At 40.6% G+C, this 22,713-nt stretch overlaps 1 pseudogene; it reads right to left on the reverse strand.

Annotated features, from left to right (window-relative positions):
* Positions 1 to 10,064: 10,064 nt before the first annotated feature.
* Positions 10,065 to 11,004, reverse strand: LOC102398658 (annotated as a pseudogene).
* Between the last annotated feature and the right edge of the window lie 11,709 nt (positions 11,005 to 22,713).

The raw sequence follows: 22,713 nt of genomic DNA on the forward strand, positions 1-22,713 counted from the left end.
AAATTAGTATGGAATAGGATTAGATATTTGGTGTATTAAAAAGAATTCAACGTTGATCATGGATATTTTTCTTCTTGAAGCTTATTTGGGTGTCATGTTAACTATCATGTGAGATTGGAAGCTGTAAAAATAAATGCCAGTGGTTACTCCTGGTAATAGGATAACAGGTGATTTTTCTTCTTATCTTTGCTTTTCTCCATGTTGTAATATTTTTCACAATTAAATGTATATTATTAGAAAAAAAACACCTTATGCCCTTGGAATTAGTAGGGCATTGTTAAATAACACACTAAAAGCACACACTAAACTCCATGGTATTAAAACTAAGAGCTGTGATAAAAAACTTCCCTAAAGTGAAAATAGATGCCACAAATAGAGAGAAACACAAGATTAACAAAGAATTGATGTCTAGAATATATAAAGAATGCTCTCAAATCAATAACAAAAGGACAAAAATCCAACTGGAAAATAGACGAGAGACGTGAACAGATATTTCATTAAAGAGGAAAATCAAATGGCCAATAGACATATAAAAAGTCATTCAATTTCATCAATATTCAGAGAAATGCAAATTAAAACATCAATGTTATGCTATTTTATATCTACCAGATTAAAAAAAATCTAAGTCTACAGTATCGAGGGCTGACAATGTAGCTACAGGTGTTCTTACCCATGCTAATGGAAGTAAGATTGGTTCAACCACCTTGGAAAACAATCCGACACTGTGGGGTAGAGTCGATGGTGGTCACTCCTTCTTCCCTGGGTGTTTTCTATCTGCCTTTCTAGACACATTGTCCTCTCTCCTCCCCACTGTTCCACGCTTGGGAGGCTGGCCCATGTGGAGTGAGTCAAGGTCTGCCACTTGCTTCCAGCTGGCTCAGAGCAGAAGTTCTGGTCCTAGCGGAGGGTGAGCTCTGGTTTTGACCTTCCGTGAATTCTCATTCTCAAGTCTATCTTGAGCATGTGACTTTAACTTTAACTTTAATGTAGTAGCCTTCATTTTGCTCATCCTTAAGAAAATGAGTCACTTTATTCTATGACGATCATGCCAGTGTCTTCCTTATTCCCCTGTCTTGGAGCTCAGAGAATACACTTGGAATAAAGAAAGGTGAAAAATAAGGAAACAACAACAACAACAAAACAATTTTAAAGAGAGAAACGACATCTTTCTGAGCTTCATTGGGGATTAAAATTCTAGCCATGGGAATGAAAATTGAGTAGACATTAATGTGCAAAGTGCTGTCTAAATAATTCTGGTTGGCAATGGTATTTAATTATAATTTTTGAAGAAGAAAAACACTTAAAGAGATGGTCAGGTTAATAGGGTGCTAATTCCATAAGGCAAGCATTTTAGACTGTTGATGGGAAAGTTGTCATATTAGAGGCTAATTTCTTTTAGGCAAAAATCAATAGACAATTTGGAGGCTAAAGTGAAAGTGCTTTGTATGTTGTAATGAATGATGTTCTTGTAAGAGACTAGCTCTGTTATCGAATTAGAAGTAGAAAGGCTGGAGGAGGGAGATTTTATATTTTCTCCCCATATTCTCCCTCTCTATTTCCCTCTTCTTACACCAGCTCTTCCAAGGAGGGAAGTGACCAGTTTGACTGGTCAGAGACTAAGGCCTCTCTCTATAGGGCTACCCTTGGCCAGTGGCAGGATAGGGGCCACAGAGTGTCAGAAAAAGGTGTTTTACCTCCTGTATTCCCCTTCCCCATCAAGGTTACCTGTGTGGGCCTTGCCCCTTGGGGCTGGGTCAGCCGAGGTGTCCCCAGTGAGAGGCAGGTAGTTTAGGGGTTCGGTGCCCCTGGGGTCCCAGCTATCTCTTTCCCCTGTGCCGTGCCTCCAGCCAAGGTTCCCGCCTCCCCCTGCTACCCATGCAAATATGATTTAGTATAAGGTCACAAGACTTAAAACAGGAAAGAAGCAGGAGACTTTATGCCTCAGTCTCGAGTTTCATTCTTTAATTCAGTATTTACCAAGGAGCACTGTGTTACCATCATGTGTGTGTGTGTGTGTGTGTGTGTGTGTGTGTGCAAGAGAGAGAGAAGAAAAAGAGGAGATGGAATGAAGATGGGCTGTCTGTTCTACCTTCCATAAGTGATACATTAATATATTTTTTCTATTGTTCTTCATGTTAATATCTTTGCAAAGGAAAAAAGAAAACCTTTACAGAGAATAGAACAAGTAGGGACATCAGTCAAGAAAACCTACTTTGAGTCTCTAACCCTCCTTGTTCTCCAAGTCCACGTCTGGCTCTCTCTATGTATCTATGTAAGGTTGCCAATTAAAATGTAAGACACCTATTTCCATTCAAAATTCAGGTTAACGATTACTCTCTTAGTGTAAGTGTATTCCAAATATTGCATGGTACACGCACTATAATTTGGTTTATCTGAATTTAAATTTAACTGCTTCGTGTTTTTATTTGCTGAATCTTGCGATGCTGTATTTATGCTCTGCCTTTCTCCAGAAGCAGTCAGTTTAATATCTAAGAACAAGGACTCTGGGACCAAACAGAACCAGGTGTGAATCTCTGTTCCGTCACTTGTTAGCTGTGAGGCCTTGGGGGAGATACATCACCTGAGGCACTTCAGTTTTCTCACCTGAAAAACAAGGACAACAATGGCGTTCATTTGATGGGGTTGTTGCTGAAGTTCAATAAGTTGATGTGTGTAAGGTGCTGAGAAAAATGCCTGGTACATAGGAAATGTTCAATAATACTTGTATTTAGAGGCCAATATGGAATGGCAAGAAAGATATTGGTTCACTCAATGGCAATAATTGGGTGCATATTCTATGCTCCAGATGGTAGATATAGTGGATCTGTGTTTATAAACCCTTAGGCTTCTTGGCATAGATCTGTGCCATGTCTCCACACTGTTTCCACTGGGGCCCACAAACCGATGAATCTCTTGAATCTTCTTTCCTGAGAGACGGACACTAAAACGCTCTGACAGTAATAGTCTTAAATCCTCTTCTAAATATGGATAAAGAGTAGCAGGAAAGTTTCTATCCAGAAATATGTTAGATCCTTTTCCCTTTTGTTAGAAAAATGAAATATATGACTGAATTTATGATGAAATAGATGGATAAATGCAACACTAATGTTTGCAAAGTATAAATGAAGGAACATAGAAAATAAAATTTTACTATTTTATTAATTCTTTTTATTACTATAGAAGCTATTAAAGTTTCTGGAAGGACTCATACAAAACTATTAGTAGCAGTTGCATCTTTGATAAAACAGGGATGGGGCAATTCACTTTTGTTTTCTCTGTGTTTTTTTTTTTTTTTCCTTTACAAGCCATTTTATATCCTACTTGTGCAGTGAAAATATTTTTTAAAAAAATAAAAGCAAGATAAGCAATATCAGCTAATGTGAGTTTATCTCAAAGAACACCCTCTCATTCTCACTTCCAGTGGAGACAGTATGGGCAGGTTTTTATATAACCTTATTAAAAATTTTCTGTGCTTCAACAAGAATATATGTGAAACAGCATTTGATAACCACAGTGAGGTTCTACTCCACAGAACTGTTGAGCAACTTGCTTTTGTCATTTATCTTATCATGGAAACTTTTCTATATCAATATGTACAAATCTCCCTTAGTCTTATTAATCACAAAATTTTCTTTTTTAGTGTAAATATACCAAACTTTAACTGGTATTTAACAAGTGATTATAGAAATACCAGTTTAGAACAAGTTAACTCTTTAGAATATATGTAATTTCAGTGGTTTATATTGCTCCTCACAGATAAATAAAAATTAAAACATAACATACAATGGGGCTTCCCTTGTGGCTCAGCTGGTAAAGAATCTGCCTGCAATGCAGGAGACCTGGGTTTGATCCCTGGGTTGGGAAGATCCCCTGGAGAAGGGAAAGGCTACCCACTTCAATATTCTGGCCTGGGATTCCATGGACTATAGAGTCCTTGGGGTCACAAGTGATTGTAGAAATACCAGTTTAGAAAAAGTTAACTCTTTAGAATATTCAGTCATTTACCTGAGCTTATATGTAATTGTAGTGGTTTATATTGCTCCTCACAGATAAATAAAAATAAAAACATAACATACAATAACTTACAGGATGCAGCAAAAGCAGCGTTCAGAGAGAAAGGTATAGCTATAAATGTCGATGTTAAATAAAAGAGCTCTAATCAATAATGTAACATTCCACCTTAAGACAAATGAATCGCATACCAAACATGAAATTGAATCAATAAAAACTCCCAACAAGCAAATATTTATAGAAGCATTAACATCTGTTCTTCTCAAAATATTCCAAAAAATTGAAGGAATGATTCTGAACTCATTGTAGAAGGTCAACCTCTCCCTGATACCAAAATCAGACAAAGATATGACAAGAAAAGAAAATTACAGGCCAACATCACTAATGAACAAAGATGCAAAAAATCTTAACAAAATATTAGCAAATCAATTTAACAATACATTTAAAAGGTTACACACCATGATAAAGCAGGATTTTTCCCAGGGATGCAAGGATGATTCAATATCTACAAATCAATCAATGTGATATACCACATTGACAAATTGAAGAAGAAAAATCACATGATTGTATCAATACATGCAGAAAAAACTAGAGAATTTCAACCTCAATTCATGACAACGACTCTCCAGAAAGTGGGCATAAACATGGTCACCATAATAAAAGCCATATATGACAAACCCATAGCTAACATCATGCATGCATGCTAAGTCACTTCAGACTCTGTGATTCCATGGACTGTAGCCTGCCAGGGTCCTCTGTCCATGGGATTCTTCAGGCAAGAACACTGGAGTGGGTTGCCATGCCCTCCTCTAGGGGATCTTCCAAACCCTTTCAAAAAAAAAAAAATGACCATACTCCCTAAGGCAATCTACAGACTTCATGCAATTCCTATCAAAATACCAAGGGCATTTTTTCACAGAACTAAAACAAATAATTTGAAAACATGAATGGACACACAAAAGACCCTGAAGAGCCAAAGTAAACTTAAGAAAAAAGATCAGAGCTAGAAGTATCACATACCCTGACTTCAGACTATACTACAAAGGTACAATAATCAAAATAGTATAATATGGCACAAAACAGGGATAAAGATCAATGGAACAGAATAGAGTCCAGAAATAAACCCCTGTGGTCTATTGACCCAGACTCTTGTGGTCAGTTAATCTATAATAAAGAAGGCAGGAATACACTATGGAGAAAAGAGTATCTTCAAGGAGTGGTGCTGGGAAAACTGAACAGCTACATGTAAAAGAATGAAACTAGAACATTTCTTACTTCATATACAAAAATAAACTCAAAATGGATTAAAGACCTAAATGTAAGACAAGAAACCATTAAACTCCTAGAAGAAAATGTAGGCAGAAACCACTGACAAAAGGCAAAGACAACCTACTGAGCGGAAGAAAATACTTGCAAATGATATAATTGATAAAGAGTTAATATCTAAAATATATAAGCAGCTCACACAATCTAACATCAAAAAAAAAAATGAAAACAATCCAATTAAAAAATGTGCAGAAAATATGAACAGACATTTTCTCAAAGAATATACAGATGGCCAACAGGCACATGAAAAGATGCTCAACATTACTAGTTACCAGAGATTTGCAAATCAAAGCCACAATGACATATCACCTCACTTCTGTCAGAATAGCTATCATCAAAAAGACAACAAATAACAAATGTTGGTGAGAACGTGGAGAAAAGGGAACACTTGTATACTGTTGTAGAGAAGGCAATGGCACCCTACTCCAGTACTCTTGCCTGGAAAATCCCATGGACAGAGGAGCCTGGTGGGCTGCAATCCATGGGGTCGCTAAGAGTCGGACACGACTGAGCGACTTCACTTTCACTTTTCACTTGCATGCATTGGAGAAGGGAATGGCACCCCACTCCAGTGTTCTTGCCTGGAGAATCCCAGGGACGGGGGAGCCTGGTGGGCTGCTGTCTATGGGGTCGAACAGAGTTGGACACGACTGAAGTGACTTAGCAGCAGCAGCAGCAGCATACTGTTGATGGGAGTGTAAATTGATTCAGCAATTATGTAAAACAGTATGGAGATTCCTCAAAAAACTAAAAGTAGAAGTAACATGTAATCTGGCAATTCAACTCCTGGTATGTGTGTGTGTATATATATATATGTGTGTGTGTGTGTGTGTGTAGCAACATGGATGGACCTGGAATTTATAATGCTTAGTGAAATGATTCACACAGAGAAAAGACAAATATATTATTCCATATATTCTACTTATATGAGGAATCTAAAGATTAAATCAAAGGGACAGATATAAGAAGACAGAAACAGACTCACAGATATGGAGAACAAACTAGGTGGGAGAGGGAATGGCAGGGGCATGAGACAAGGGCAGGGGATTAAGAGGTATAAACTGCTATCTTGTTAGCTGCTTTTTTGTCTGACTCTCTGTGACCTCATGGACTGTAGCCTGCCAGGCTCCTCTGTCCATGGAATTCTCTAAGCAAGAAGAATTCTGGCATGCGTAGCCATTCCCTTCTCCAGGTAATTTTCTCAACCCAGGAATTGAACCCTGGTCTCCTGCATTGCAGGCAGATTCTTTACCATCTGAGCATCCAGGGAAGCCCAACAAAATACTATACATAACATAGCTGTAAGGGTATATTGTAGAGTGTGCAAGGTATATAGCCAGTATTTTATAATAATTTTAAATGGAATATAATGTGCAAAAATACTAAATCACTATATTGTACACTTGAAACTAATATGATACTGTAACTCAGGTATATATTAATAATAGTGGGTGAAACAGCACGGTCTCTACCTTCACGATCTAGAGAGAGGAATGGGCCCTGGTGGAGGTTGAAATCTGTATGAGGGATATGGCTATTAGCATTCAAAGAAAAAAACTTGGGTAGCTAATTTTGGTGGGAGGAAATCTCTGCCCTTGGACTTGAACTCTTGTCAGTTGGATGATGTTTATCTAGTTATCTGTATCTCTAGGATTGACTGGATGATGGTTATCCAGTTGTTTAAAGATATGCCCATCTGAATGCAGACTTCCAAAGAATAGCAAGGAGAGATAAGAAAGCCTTCCTAAGTGAACAATGTAAAGAAATAGAGGAAAACAATAGAATGGGGAAGACTAGAAATTTCTTCAAGAAAATTAGAGATACCAAGGGAACATCTCATGCAAAAATGGGCACAATAAAGGACAGAAATGGTATGGACCTAACAGAAGCAGAAGAGATTAAGAAGAGGTCGCGAGAATACACAGAACTATACAAAAAAGATCTTCATGACCCAGATAACTACGATGATATGATCACTCATCTGAAGACAGATATCCTGGAGTATGAAGTCAAGTGGGCCTTAGGAAGCATCACTTCTAACAAAGCTAGTGGAGGTGATGGAATTCCAGCTGAGCTATTTCAAATCCTAAAAGATGCTGCTATTAAATTGCTGCACTCAATATGCCAGCAAATTTGGAAAACTCAGCAGTGGCCACAGGACTGGAAAAGATCAGTTTCCATTCCAATCCCATAGAAGGGTAGTGTCAAAGAATGTTCTACTGCACAACTGCATTCATTTCACATTCTAGCAAAGTAATGCTCAAAATTCTCCAATCTAGGCTTCAACAGTACATGAACCGAGAACTTCCAGATGTTCAAGCTAGATTTAGAAAAAGCAGAGGAACCAGCGATCAAATTGCCAACATCCACTGGATCATATAAAAAGCAAGAGTTCCAGGAAAGCATCTGCTTCATTGACTACACTAAAGCCTTTGACTGTGTGGATCATAACAAAATGTGGAAAATTCTTAAAGAGATGGGAATACCAGATCACCTTACCTTCCCTGTACAAAACCTGTATGCAAGTCAAGAAGCAACAGTTAGAACCAGACATGGAACAACAGACTGGTTCCAAATTGGGAAAGGAGTATGTCAAGGCTGTATATTTAATTTATGTGCAGAGTACATCATGCAAAATGCTGGGCTAGATGACGCACAAGCTGGAATCAAGATTGCCTAGAGAAATATCAGTAACCTCAGATATGCAGATGACACCACACTTATGGCAGAAAGTGAAGAAGAACTAAAGAGACTCTTGTTGCAGGTGAAAGAGGAGAGTGAAAAAGCTGGCTTAAAACTCAATATTCAAAAAATGAAGATTATGGCATCTGGTCCCATCACTTCATGGCAAATAGATGGGGAAACAATGGAAACAGTGACAGACTTTATTTTCTTGGGCTCCAAAATCACTGCAGATGGTGACTTCAGCCATGACATTAAAAGATGCTTGCTCTTTGGAAGAAAAGCTAGATGGTGTATTAAACCTAGATAGTGTATTAAAGGGCAGAGACATTACTTTGCCAACAAAGGTCTGTCTAGTCAAAGCTATGGTTTTCCAGTAGTCATGTATGGATGTGAGAGTTGGACCATAAAGAAGGCTGAGTGCTGAAGAATTGATGCTTTTGAACTGTGGTGTTGGAGAAGACTCTTGAGAGTCCCTTGGGCTGCAAGGAGATCCAACCAGTCAATCCTAAGGGAATCAGTCCTCCATATTCATTGGAAGGACCTATGCTAAAGGTGAAGCTCCAATATTTTGGCCACCTGATGCAAAGAACTGACTCGTTAGAAAAGACACTGATGCTGGGAAAGATTGAGGACAGGAAGAGAAGGGGATGATAGATGACAAGTTGGTTGGATGGCATCACCGATGCAATGGACATGAGTTTGAGCAAACTCTGGGAGATGGTGAAGGACAGGGAAGCCTGGCATTCTGCAGTCCATGGGGTTGCAAAGAGTCGGATTCAACTGAGCAACTGAACGACAGTTATTTAGTATCTGTAGGTCTCTGTTGCTTGGTTCCGTCTCCCTTCCATTCTTATCTCCAATGTGTGTTTTTTATCCCTAGGCTTTTCCTTGAGAGGACATCTGGGGATTCTTCAGTACCATGCCTGTGGTACTCACAATGTCTTATTCATCCAATTTAAAGACAGGAAGCTCACGGAGAAAACTGGATTATAAAGAAGTAAGGTAAAGCATCATCAGAATGCCCCCCTTTTTGTGTGTGATTCTCATGCAAATTCAGATTCTCAGAAGAATGAGCATCCAGTTAGTCTTCCTTAGGTCAGGGGCCATTTTTACAGCCAGGGCACACATCTTGGGTAACAAATCACTAAGACCTAAATCCATATTCAGTAGGGGATACTGAGACCTTCAAAGGAATGGAGTCAGTTAACAAAAGGCGGAGGGGAGACAGAAACTCTAATGCCCCTTTGTAGCCCTCCAACTACATACCCATACTAGCCTCACAGAGTCTCATGCATAATTTCTTCTTTCCACTCCTAATACAGCATGCTTATGAAATCCTGAGAGCAGTATCCAAACCAGCATCCTCCCCCAGCACCCCTTGTTGATTAAATGGCATAATGGATGTGAAAGCCCTTTGCAAATTGCAAAGTAGTTTACAAATGTGAATTATCACTTAGTGTGGGACCCTGTCACCTGCAGAGACGGGGGCTGAGCTGGGGAGAAAGGCCTAGGGACCCAGCCAAGCTTCCTTTGGCAGGGTTTTTGGATTTCAATGGGGAAAGAAAATGTTTCTTTGGGTTGTTAGCTTGTAATAGCTGGCCTCCCCGCTGGTTAAATAAACAGCTTCCTAAACATGATTTCAGCTAGAATTACACTGTGCTCCAGGCCTCAGACTGAGTGATAATGAAATGGGGAGGGCCAAGAGACCTCACTGACCAGAGGGATAGGCAGGGAGTGATTCTATTTATTGTCTCTTCCATTCCCCATTAGCCTTCCCCTTCTCCAGGGGCTTCCCTGGTGGCTAAGCTGGTGAAGGATCCGTCTGCAATTTGGGGGACCTGGGTTCAAGCCCTGGATTGGGAAGATACCCTGGAGAAGGGAATGGCTACCCACTCCAGTATTCTGGCCTGGAGAATTCCATGGACTGTATCGTCCATGGGGTCACAAAGAGTGGGACACCACTGAGTGACTTTCATTTTCTTAACTTTCTCCAGGGGTGAATTCTTACTGGACTAGAGACATCTGCTCCATTTCAGTGATTGGCTCAGGGATGGTAGAAACCTAGCTTAAGCCAATCAGGTCAGACTTATTTATTTTTTTATTGTTTTAAACAAATTTATTCTCAAAATAATACACAAAAGCATAGGTTGAGGCTGCCTATGCCTCCCTCCCTTCCTCTGCCACCACCTCCCCTCCTCTTTGAATGCCAGGGAGAACACAGTTGAAGGAAACGTGCAATCACAAAGAATGATCAACTCTAAAGACAAAAGATTTGGTCCAAAACAACTCAACATAATTAATGCAATTACCGTGAAGAGCTTCACTGAGTATTAAGATATTGTAGACCTGTGGCTCTTCACTGCACCAGGGGGCCCTGCTTGAGGGCGATGAGGACAGAATGCCCATAGGAGATGTCTTTGGCCTGCTTGCTGGACTTAGGGTTAAAGTCACACAGCTGGGCCGCCCGTTCCCACTCAGTGCCTGGGGACAACTCCTCAATGTCATGTACAAAGGCTTCTTCCGCTGCCCTGTTGTTGGCTTTTGTCTTCTGGAGCTGCCAGCCTGCCTCGCACACCACTTGTCCAGATCCTTGATGGCTTTTTCTTTCTACTCTGCTTCCTGCTTCTAAGAATTGGCATCAAGGGCTTCCAAGCATTCAGCTTGCTCTTCTCTCCTTTACGGGATACTTTCAGGCTCTGTCTGAGTGCAACAGATCCACTTGTGAAATAGCTGTGTAACTGTCTGTCGGCCCAGTAGTCTCCTGGTAGTATTCGCTATTCATCACTCCATCATCAGCATCTGGACTGCCATGGGTCCAGGGGCGCCACCCTCCAGGACGGTGAAGGTCTCGTTGTTCTCGATGCCCACAATCTCACTCTCCTGCTATGCCAAGAAGGCCATGGCAGGGTCCTCTTTGCCAGCCTATCGGTTCTCCAGGGCAGGACCACCAGAGGGGGCACTGAACGGATCTTACTCAGCCATGGCAGGAGGTTCAACGGCATTGACTTTTCAGAGATACACCAACCAGCCAGCACCAACTTTCAGTTCAGTTCAGCCGCTCAGTCATGCCTGACTCTGACCCCATGGAGTGTAGCATGTCAGGCCTCTCTGTCCATCACCAACTCCTGGAACTTACTCAAACTCATGTCCATTGAGTCAGTGATGCCATCCAGCCATCTCATTCTCTGTTGTCCCCTTCTCCTCCTGCCCTCAATCTTTCCCAGCATCAGGGTTTTTTCCAATGAGCTAGTTCTTCCCAACAGGTGGCCAAAGTATTGGCACTTCAGCTTCAGCATCAGTCCTTCCAATGAATATGCACGACTGATTTCCTTTAGGATTGACTGGTTGGATCTCCTTGCAGTCCAAGGGGCTTGCAAGAGTCTTCTCCAACATCACAGTTCAAAAGCATCAATTCTTCGGCACTCAGCCTTCTCTATAGTCCAACTCTCACATCCATACATGACTATGGAAAAACCATAGCTCTGACTAGACAGACCTTTGTTGGCAAAGTGATGTCTCTGCTTTTCAATAGACGCACCAACTGACTGGCAGACGCCCGAGTCCGGCAGCGGCTGCTGTGCTTGCACCTGCTCTCAGAGACAAACTGGAGGAGGGAGCAGGACTGACTGTTGCCTTGGCAATGCTGGTTGTTTCAGGCCTAATCAAGTTAGTATAATCAGAGTGAAGCTTGGTATTTTGGTTTAATAACGAGGAGAAGTAAATATCCCTCTTTTCTTGTGGAGAGTTTTGGATATGCATGTAAAGTCTGGAACTCTCTAGCTATTTTGCATTGTACTCTCTTTTTTAAAAATGTTATTGATTAAAGGAGGGACACAAATGAAATGATGTCACCTTTGAAACATGCTCAAAGTCTCTCTCGATACAGATCAGATCCTTTGAAGAGACTTTGAACAGATGACATAATTTCCCTGTAATTGTAGTTACATATTACAGTCTATTCAAAATCTAACATAGTGTCTGATTCAAAATTATCTCCCATTTTCAACTTGTGCCAGGCCTGTGACTTGAGGATCTCAAGATGAGGACGGGGGGATAGTCTGGTTTTTTTTTGGTTTGTCTTCTGTCGCTATGTGGGATTGAGGAAGTGCAAGCAGTCTGCCTCTGGGACGTCCCACTCTCTTCCTGTCTTTGGATCTAATCTTCCTGGGACTGGGACAGGGGCAGGAATGTTTGGAGAAGAAAGGAGAGTTCATGTTTTTCAATTTCCCACCTGACCACGATAAGGCAGGTCTCCAGGGCACCATTATTTGGTCTGTTTTATTCTGTTGGCTACTGGGGTCTTCTGCTGACATGCTGGGGCTGCTGGGTATGGTGGGGATGATTTTCTTGGCAGAGTTTAGTGTTGCTTAGGTCCTTTTCTCTCTGAAGAGTTAAATAATTAAAAGCAAATAATTATGGTATAGGCACTATGGAAAGCACTAAGGAAGTTCTTCAGAAACTCAAAACCAGGACTACCATTTGATCAAGGCAAACGGCCCTTGGATACAATAGAAACACCATCTAGGAGGTATCCTGGTACCACCATGCTCATTGCAGCGGTATTCACAATAGCCAAGATATGGAAACAACCTAAGTGTCCATCAACAGATGAATGGATAAAGGAAATACAACACACACAGGAATATTATTCAGGCATGAAAGGAAGGAAACACCACCATTTGCGACAAGGATGGACCTTGAGAGCATTGCTAAGTACAATAAGTCAGACAGAGAAAGACATAGAATGTATGATCTCACTTATAAGCAGACTCTTTAAAAAATGAATTCATAGAAACAGAAAACAGATTGGTAATTGGCAAGGGCAGAGGGTGAAAGGTGTGGTAAAGGAGTGAAGGGAGCCAAAAAGTACAAACTTCTATCTATGAGATAAATAAGTTCTGGGGATATAATATATGCCATGGTGACTACAGTTAACAGTACTCTATTGTAGATTTGAAAATGGCTAAGAGAGTAGATCTTTAAAGTTCTCATCACAAGAAAAAAAAACTATGTGAGATAATGAATGTTAACTATCCTTATTGTAATCATTTCAAAATATGTACATTTATCAAAGGATTACATTGTATACTTTAAACTTACACAGTATTACATATCAATTATGTCTCCATAAAACTGGGGAGAAAGCAAATAATTAATGCATAAGATGAGAATTTAGAAGAATATTCATATAGCCATGAGTTGGATAAAGACTTTCCAAGCATGACAGCAAAATCAGAAGTCATGAAGGAAAAGATTAATAGATCTAGTGGCATAAAAGTTTAAGATTGTAACTTATTAAACAACACCATGAACTAAATTAAAATGAAAGTGCACAGATGGAGGGGGGCAGGGGTCTGCACCATACATAACAGATACAGAGCTAATGCCCTCAGTGTTCAAAATCCTCTTACCAATCAATAAGAAATCAACGAATAGTCAAGTTTGACTTGAAAAGGAAGCAAGTCACAAAAGCGAAAACCCAACAATGAATAAGTGAACTATATATTCAGCCTCACTAGTCATCAAAGAAAAACAACACTCCACCATTAAATACTGAGAAATTTTGCATCAGGTGTTTTTCCTCAAATGGCTAGCTGGCTGCCCGAACACTATTGATTAATGTATGTATTGCCTCACTTAGGTGGAAGGGCTCCTTTGTCAAACTGTTTTAGTATGATTTATTTATTTGCTCTTGGCTGTGCTGGGTCTTTGTGGCTGTGTGGGCTTTGATGGTGCACGGGCTTCTCGTGGTGCTCCTCTTGCTGCAGAGCACGGGCTCCGGAGCCCATGGGATTCATTTTTATGGCACTTGGGCTGAGCAGTTGTGGTTCTCGGGCTCTAGAGCACAGTGTCAATAGTTGTGGTGGCTTTTGCCACATGGCATGTGGGAGCTTCCTGGACGAGGGATCGAGCCCGTGTCTCCTGCATTGTCATGAGGATTCTTTACCACGGAGCCACCGCTGTATAAACCCCATTATTCAGTGTTTTAGTTGATATCTTCACAGAAGGGCTACCCTTTGCCAGAAATAGGAAAGAGACGTGGGTTCTAGGAGGAGGGATTTGCCTTTACAAATACATAGCCTGGAGTGTGTAAAAGAGGCTGATCTGTTCTGGAAAGAGCTGCATGTTTCATGAAGCTGCAATGAAGACTACGTGATGAGAGCTGGAAGAGCAGGCCGGCAGTAAGCCTGAAAGTGTGGTATGGGGCCACCCACTGGATTCTTGAAGGCCATGCTCTGGTTTCTTGGCTTTATCTCTAGGAAGGGGAAGGTCATGAGAGGTCTTTGGACAATGAGGTTGCTGTTCCCAGCGACAAGAGTCGGAGGACTTCTGAAGAATTGCCATCTAAGAGCCCATTTGCAACACCAATCAAAGCATTCCTTTTCTAAGCAAATCAAACGTATCTTCCTCCTTCCTCCTCCAGTAGCTCCAGCCCTTGTGGAGCAGAGCCTAGATCAGCAAGGCTGGAGAGGGATGGATGCATAGAGCAGGCAGGAGAAAGGGTACCTAAGTTATTATTCTCCCTGTAAGTAGCTAGCCTGCCAGAGAAGAGGGAAAAATTATGATCCATGCACTGGACTAGACATTTAAACCACTGTAATCAGGTTGTTTGGGCAATCGGATTGATTGAAGGAATTTTATTATCTAAGAATGACCAGAAAAAATCTTGGACCCATCCTGAATTTCTTCCAGGGGAAGGAAGAGAACTTACCTTAAAAGATACATTTAAAGGGATGCCACCAATAAAACTAAATTTGCATGCTACTGATATCCTCTGAATCAAGGAGAGGGTGGGATGTATGGAGAGAGTAACATGAAAACTTGTATTACCATATGTAAAATAGGTAGCCAGTGGGAATTTGCTATATGACTCAGGGAACCCAATCAGGGACTCTGTAACAACCTAGAGGGGCGGGATGGGGATGGAGGGAGGTTCAAGAGGGAGGGGACATATGTACACCTATGGCTGATTCAAGCTGATGTTTGGCAGAAGCCAACACAAGTCTGTAAAGCATTTATCCTTCAATTTAAAAATAAATAAATTTTTAAAAATAAAAAAGGGACACCACCAAATAAAACTAAATTTGCATGCTGCTATTATCCTCTGAATCAAGCTTGTTTCATAAATCAGTAGCTATTATTAACAGCAAGCATGTGTCTGCTCTGGCCAAGTGATTCACATTTGTGATCTCATCTAATCCTCAGCATACCCTGTGAAATGTGCATTTGTAGCCTCATTTTGCAGATAAGCATTCAGAGGTTCAGAGAAGTTAAGTACCATGCCCAGATAGCATTTTCCAGATATAGAATTTAAATTCAGATCATATTGACTGTACTTTTGACATTGTCCTTTCATCAAATCAGCCCTATCTCATTGCATGGCTTGACGGGGATGCACTCCTTGTAACGGGACAAAGAATGATGAAGCCACAAGTGCTCGCAGAGTTTCATCTTCTGCTGCCGCTAGAGAGTGGTGGTACCCTGCCTTCTTTCATCTTTGCCTCATGATTTAACTTCTATCATTCATGGTCAGAGTAGGGACAGGAATACAGAATATGGATGGGGAGGAAGAGACACTAGGGAGACAGAAGAGAGTGGAAGAGGGCAGAAGGTGGCACTTTTTTGAGAAACTGGGAGCTGGAAGCTAAGGAGTGGGCTGCAGAATGTGGGAACAGAGAGGGACCTTTGAAAGGTGCTGCTGCACTGTGCCGGAGAAACAGGTTTAAAGGACTTGGGTTATACTGAAAATGGTTTTTGGTTGTTGGACTGTGTCTGTGAGACTGAAACCCTGCTTAGAGACAGGACACATGGGTCACAGCTTCATAAACATTTCATCAGCAAGAAATAAGACCATGTGGGCAAATAATCATGTCTCTTTGCAGCTGAACAGAAATAGACAGTGGAGTAATAACTTTAACTTAGATGCTTTCTTTTATTCCTCATGCAAACATGTGAGATAAATGACTTTCTACTCATTTTGTTAAATAATTAATGAAGTGTTAGTTGTTCAGTCATGAGTGATTAAGGGGTAGGGACAAAAACCATTGGTGGCTTTTCTGCAATGTCATAGGGAGAGTTTTTCATACACAATAATTGGGCTTCCCTGGTGGTTCAGACAATAAAGAATTTGCCTGCAATGCAGGAGACTCAGGTTTGATCCCTGGGTTGGGAAGATCCCCAGAAGAAGGGAATGCCTATCCACTCCAGTATTCTTGCCTGGGAAATCCCATGGACGGAGGAGCCTGGTGGACTACTGTCCATGGAGTTGCAAAGAGTAGGACACAACTGAGTGACTTTCACTTTCAATGTTAATAATAACCGCTGCTACTGACTGAGCCCTTTGAGTGCACTTGGTACACTGCATCCTTCTTGGTGCAGCGTGTGTATCATCTCATTCAACAGACCCCGAAACTTGCTAAACTAGACATTGCTCATCTTCCTTCTGTGCAGATGACAACACTAAGATTCCAAGATACACTCATTAAGTGCATCAGTTTCCTGGAGCTGCTGCAACCAAGGACCACAGATCGGTGGCTTAACAACAGAAGTGTATTGTCTCATGGTTCTGGAGGCTAGAAGTTTGAAATCAGGGCTGTTTCTTTCTGAGAGCTGTGACAGAGAATCTTCTCCATCCTTCTCGCCTAGCTTCTGGTCACCTCTGGATTCCCTTGGTTACAGATGTCTTTCACTCTGTCTTCACATGATCTTCCCTGTGTACATATCTGTGTACAAATTCCCCCTTTCTCTGATGCCAGTCATATTGGATTAGCACCCTTCCTCAAACCCTAACTTGATCTGAACTTGATTGTCTGCAAAAGATATGATTTCTAAATAAGCTCATATGCTTCGGTGCTGGGGTTAGGACTTTATCTTTTTTGGAGGAAAGAGGGGACACTATAATAGTAAATAACCTGCTTGTGGCACCAGAACAACATATTATAGTGAAAATGAACAGCACTGGGTTCATTTTGTTCAAATGTGGGAACATTTGTATGTTCCCACAACATATCAGCTGTGTGACCTTTTGTCCACGAATTCATCTATGTATTTCTGCCTCAGTTTTCCCATCTGTTAAATGGGAATAATAAGATTTATTTATAGGATTGTTGCCAGAATCAAGTAAGACCAAGAGTGTAAAGCAAAAAGCTAGTGTCTAATACTTCTATTATTTTAAGCTCTGTATTTCCATTTGAAAATCTCTAGGCTGTCGTGTGCCTCAGCCTCCTTCCTTCAAGGAGGAGTCAAGGAAGACGAGAAGGATCAGCCAACCAACTCTGGAAAAAACCACTCCATGTAAATTTAACCTCAGCCACTGATTCTCTTGCAAAGAGGATTTTCCAAAGGGCTGAAATTGCAAAACTAGTCTCCATATTAACTTATGAAATGAGAACTTAGGAGTGCTGAGAGGGTGACTTAACAAAAACCATGAAGTGTATGAGAGGTAATTTTATGCAGGCAGGAAGCCAAACCTTTTCCACTTTTGTTGGGGATAAGATAGAGCAAAATGGGCTCATATTTCTGCAGGGGAAATTTAAATAATACAGGCCTTGCTTATAGGATGATAGCAGGCTTGGCCTTGGGCGACCCTAGGAGTGAAATGAAATTGATTATTCCTGTCATTTCACCTTTCCCTTCAGCTATTGTCAAAACCCCACTTTTCTCAAGCTTCCCGCTAGCATTGCCAACTTCGAGCAGAGTGAAATAGACCATCCCTTCCAATTAGCATTCATTCAGCCCTGTGTTCACAAATATGTACTGAATACCCACCGCATTAGGGTAGGCTAGCTGCTCCACCAAACAGGTCCAAAATCTTAGTGGCCTCATCCAATACAAATTTACTTCCTTTGCAACAAATGTCCAACATGAATTGTCCCCTGATGAAACGGTTCCTCAAGGCAGTTCTCCAAGTGGCAAATTCAAGGACCCCAAATCCTTCCATCTTTTAGGCCCTCAGAATATCTCATGAAGACAGAAGAAAAGAAAGCAGGAAGGATTGTGCTTGAGAGGGTCTAGTGGACCAGGCCTGCAGGTGGTGACATCCCTTTTGACCACATCCCATTGGTGAGAACTCAATCACATGACCTCACCTAACTGCTAAGGAGGCTGGGAAATGTAGTTTTCTTAAGAAAAAAAGAAGAAGGTAAAATGCTAGCCAGTTTCTGTGGAAAATGCATTTTGGGAAATAGTTGCTGTCCCAGGTCTATTTCTTGTTGTACTTTGTACACTTATTTAACAAATGTTCATTTATAGACATGCTGAGCCAAGTCACGAGGTGGGGACTGATTCACATCAGCTGAGCCCTGTTACTGACTTATCACATTACACTGAATTTGCTTTTCCACACTTCTGCAGAGGTCACCTTAGGTGTCATAAATATTCCACTGTATTTGCAGTAGCCATTTCCCCTTATCTTTTTGATGTGCATCTTGAAGCTGCCCAAGGGCTTTCTCTTGTTACTGGGGCTCAGGAAGTAATACCCTCTAGGATTAGCCCTCAGCCAAAGCTTGATAGGAGTTGGGGTGTAATACCTTAGCTTGCCTGTCTTGGGGCAGGATCTGAGCTGTGTCTGTCTGGCCTCCAGGAGTTTCCCTGGCTTGATAAGTGCTAGCTGGCTCCACAATACACTCTAATTGTATGCTCTCCTAATCTAGTCTCCCTTTTTTTGCTCCCCTACCAGTATTTCCCTTTACCTTCCAAATTAATGACTTGTACCCAAATCCTTAACCAGGGCCTGCGTCTGGGGGAACCAAAACTAAGATGCTGTCTTTGTGCTCAGGGTGTTTGCTCCTTCAGTGGGGGGACTCTTATTTATCTTTGTTCATCTAGAGCATAGAATAGCTGTTCATTTGTTCTTCTAAAAAGCACAGTGAGTAACTGGCCTGAGCCAGGTCTTGTGTTTGGTGATGGTGACGGAAGGAATCACCAAAAGAAAAAGTTGTGCTGCTTCTGCAGGTGACAAGTTTAGGTTCTGGCATGTTGACCTTGAGGGGCTGGTGAGAACTAGTCTCAGAGCTCCTTGGTATGGATGGTTGATACACGACCAAGTGGGCTTTATCCTAGGGATGCAAGGATTCTTCAATATCCGCAAATCAATCAATGTAATACACCACATTAACAAATTGAAAAATAAAAACCATATGATTATCTCAATAGATGCAGAGAAAGCCTTTGACAAAATTCAACATCCATTTATGATAAAAACTCCCCAGAAAGCAGGAATAGAAGGAACATACCTCAACATAATAAAAGCTATATATGACAAACCCACAGCAAACATTATCTTCAATGGTGAAAAATTGAAAGCATTTCCTCTAAAGTCAGGAACAAGACAAGGGTGCCCACTTTCACCATTACTATTCAACATAGTTTTGGAAGTTTTGGCCACAGCAATCAGAGCAGAAAAAGAAATAAAAGGAATCCAAATTGGAAAAGAAGAAGTAAAGCTCTCACTATTTGCAGATGACATGATCCTCTACGTAGAAAACCCTAAGACTCCACCAGAAAATTACTAGAACTAATGAATGACTATAGTAAAGTTGCAGGATATAAAATCAATACACAGAAATCCCTTGCATTCCTATACACTAATAATGAGAAAACAGAAAGAGAAATTAAGGAAACAATTCCATTCACCATTGCAACGGAAAGAATAAAATACTTAGGAATATATCTACCTAAAGAAACTAAAGACCTATATATAGAAAACTGTAAAACACTGGTGAAAGAAATCAAAGAGGACACTAACAGATGGAGAAATATACCATGTTCATGGATTGGAAGAATCAATATAGTGAAAATGAGTATACTACCCAAAGCAATTTATAGATTCAATGCAATCCCTATCACGCTACCAACAGTATTCTTCACAGAGCTAGAACAAATAATTTCACAATTTGTATGGAAATACAAAAAACCTCAAATAGCCAAAGTGATCTTGAGAAAGAAGAATGGAACTGGAGGAATCAACCTACCTGACTTCAGGCTCTACTACAAAGCCACAGTTATCAAGACAGTATGGTACTGGCACAAAGACAGAAATATAGATCAATGGAACAAAATAGAAAGCCCAGAGATAAATCCACGCACATATGGACACCTTATCTTTGACAAAGGAGGCAAGAATATACAATGGATTAAAGACAATCTCTTTAACAAGTGGTGCTGGGAACTCTGGTCAACCACTTGTAAAAGAATGAAACTAGAACACTTTCTAACACCATACACAAAAATAAACTCAAAATGGATTAAAGATCTAAACGTAAGACCAGAAACTATAAAACTCCTAGACTAGAACATAGGCAAAACACTCTCTGACATACATCACAGCAGGATCCTCTATGACCCACCTCCCAGAATATTGGAAATAAAAGCAAAAATAAACAAATGGGACCTAATTAACCTTAAAAGCTTCTGCACATCAAAGGAAACTATTAGCAAGGTGAAAAGACAGCCTTCAGAATGGGAGAAGATAATAGCAAATGAAGCAACTGACAAACAACTAATCTCGAGAATATACAAGCAACTCCTACAGCTCAACTCCAGAAAAATAAATGACCCAATCAAAAAATGGGCCAAAGAACTAAATAGACATTTCTCCAAAGAAGACATACAGATGGCTAACAAACACATGAAAAGATGCTCAACATCACTCATTATCAGAGAAATGCAAATCAAAACCACTATGAGGTACCATTTCACACCAGTCAGAATGGCTGCGATCCAAAAGTCTACAAGTAATAAATGCTGGAGAGGGTGTGGAGAAAAGGGAACCCTCTTCCACTGTTGGTGGGAATGCAAACTAGTACAGCCACTATGGAGAACAGTGTGGAGATTCCTGAAAAAACTGGAAATAGAACTGCCTTATGATCCAGCAATCCCACTGCTGGGCATACACACTGAGGAAACCAGAAGGGAAAGAGACACGTGTACCCCAATGCTCATCGCAGCACTGTTTATAATAGCCAGGACATGGAAGCAACCTAGATGTCCATCAGCAGATGAATGGATAAGAAAGCTGTGGTACATATACACAATGGAGTATTACTCAGACATTAAAAAGAATACATTTGAACCAGTTCTAATGAGGTGGATGAAACTGGAGCCTATTATACAGAGTGAAGTAAGCCAGAAAGAAAAACACCAATACAGTATACTAACGCATATATATGGAATTTAGAAAGATGATAACAATAACCCTGTGTACAAGACAGCAAAAGAGACACTGATGTATAGAACAGTCTTATGGACTCTGTGGGAGAGGGAGAGGGTGGGAAGATTTAGGAGAATGGTGTTGAAACATGTAAAATATCATGTATGAAATGAGTTGCCAGCCCAGGTTCGATGCATGATACTGGATGCTTGGGGCTGGTGCACTGGGACAACCCAGAGGGATGGTATGGGGAGGGAGGAGGGAGGAGGGAGGAGGGAGGAGGGTTCAGGATGGGGAACACATGTATACCTGTGGTGGATTCATTTTGATATTTGGCAAAACTAATACAATTATATAAAGTTTAAAAATAAAATTAAAAAAAAATTTCCTCCTGCATTTCTTGCAAGACTCTCAAACCTTGAAAATCTAGAAGTAGAGATACCATAAAATCCCTGCAATCCTACTCTGGGGCATATATCTATTCATAATTTGAATAGATGTGTGCACTCTAATGTGCATAGCAGCACTATTATAATAGCCAAGACATGGAAGTGACCTAAGGAAGCAACCTAAGAGGAATGGATAAAGACGTGGTACATATATACAATGGAATACTACTTAGCCGTAAAAAGGAAGAGATAATGTCATTTACGTTAACACAGATGCAACTAGAGATTATCATACTGAGTGACGTCAGACAGAGAAAGAAAAATACCACATATATCACAGATAGGTGGAATCTAAAAAAAGGATACACACGAACTTATTTACAAAACAGAAATCGACTCACAAACATAGGAAACAAACTTATGGTTACCACAGGGGAGATGCAGAGAGGGATAAATTAAGAAAAAAAATGTGAGAATTTCAAACCTGAATTCTTAATCTTGCTCCCTCACCTCCTTCAGTCTTAATTCAGAAAGCACCTTCTCAGCAAGGCCCGCACTGATGACCATTTTTAAAGTCATCACTTTCCCCTCAAAATTCCCTATTTCCCTTCCCTGAGAAGCACTTATCACCATTCAACTATAGATTTAGCTTCAGTTTACTCTTTGGTCTATATTTTGCCTCTAGAATTTAAGATCCACAAAGGCAGGGACCTCCACAACGGCTGCTTCATTCACCAGGATCTCCACAATGTCAATCACATGAACAGCTCTCAAACATTCACTTGTTAAATGACTGAATGAATTTGCTGAATACTTCAAAGTAAACAGTTTTAGTGAACAATTAGAAAAATGAGGCTGGAGCCTGGAAGAGAGATGCCAGCTAAAGAGTGTGATGGTGCTATATATGTGGAAATGAAAATTGGAACACGGGCAGTGATAAGGGTCCCTGCAAAAGAAAGGGGGTAAGTAAGTTCATTTGTATCTTTTTTTTCCCTTAGATTTCACAAAGAAGGGATGTCATATGATATTTGTCTTTCTCTGTGTGACTTACCTCACTCATTATGACAATCTTTAAGTCCATCCATATTGCTGCAAATGGCATTATTTCATTCTTTATGGCTGAGTAACAGACTCACAGACATAGAAAATAAA

The sequence above is a fragment of the Bubalus bubalis genome, chromosome 11, assembly GCF_019923935.1.
Source record: "Bubalus bubalis isolate 160015118507 breed Murrah chromosome 11, NDDB_SH_1, whole genome shotgun sequence".
In the NCBI taxonomy this organism is placed as follows: domain Eukaryota; kingdom Metazoa; phylum Chordata; class Mammalia; order Artiodactyla; family Bovidae; genus Bubalus; species Bubalus bubalis.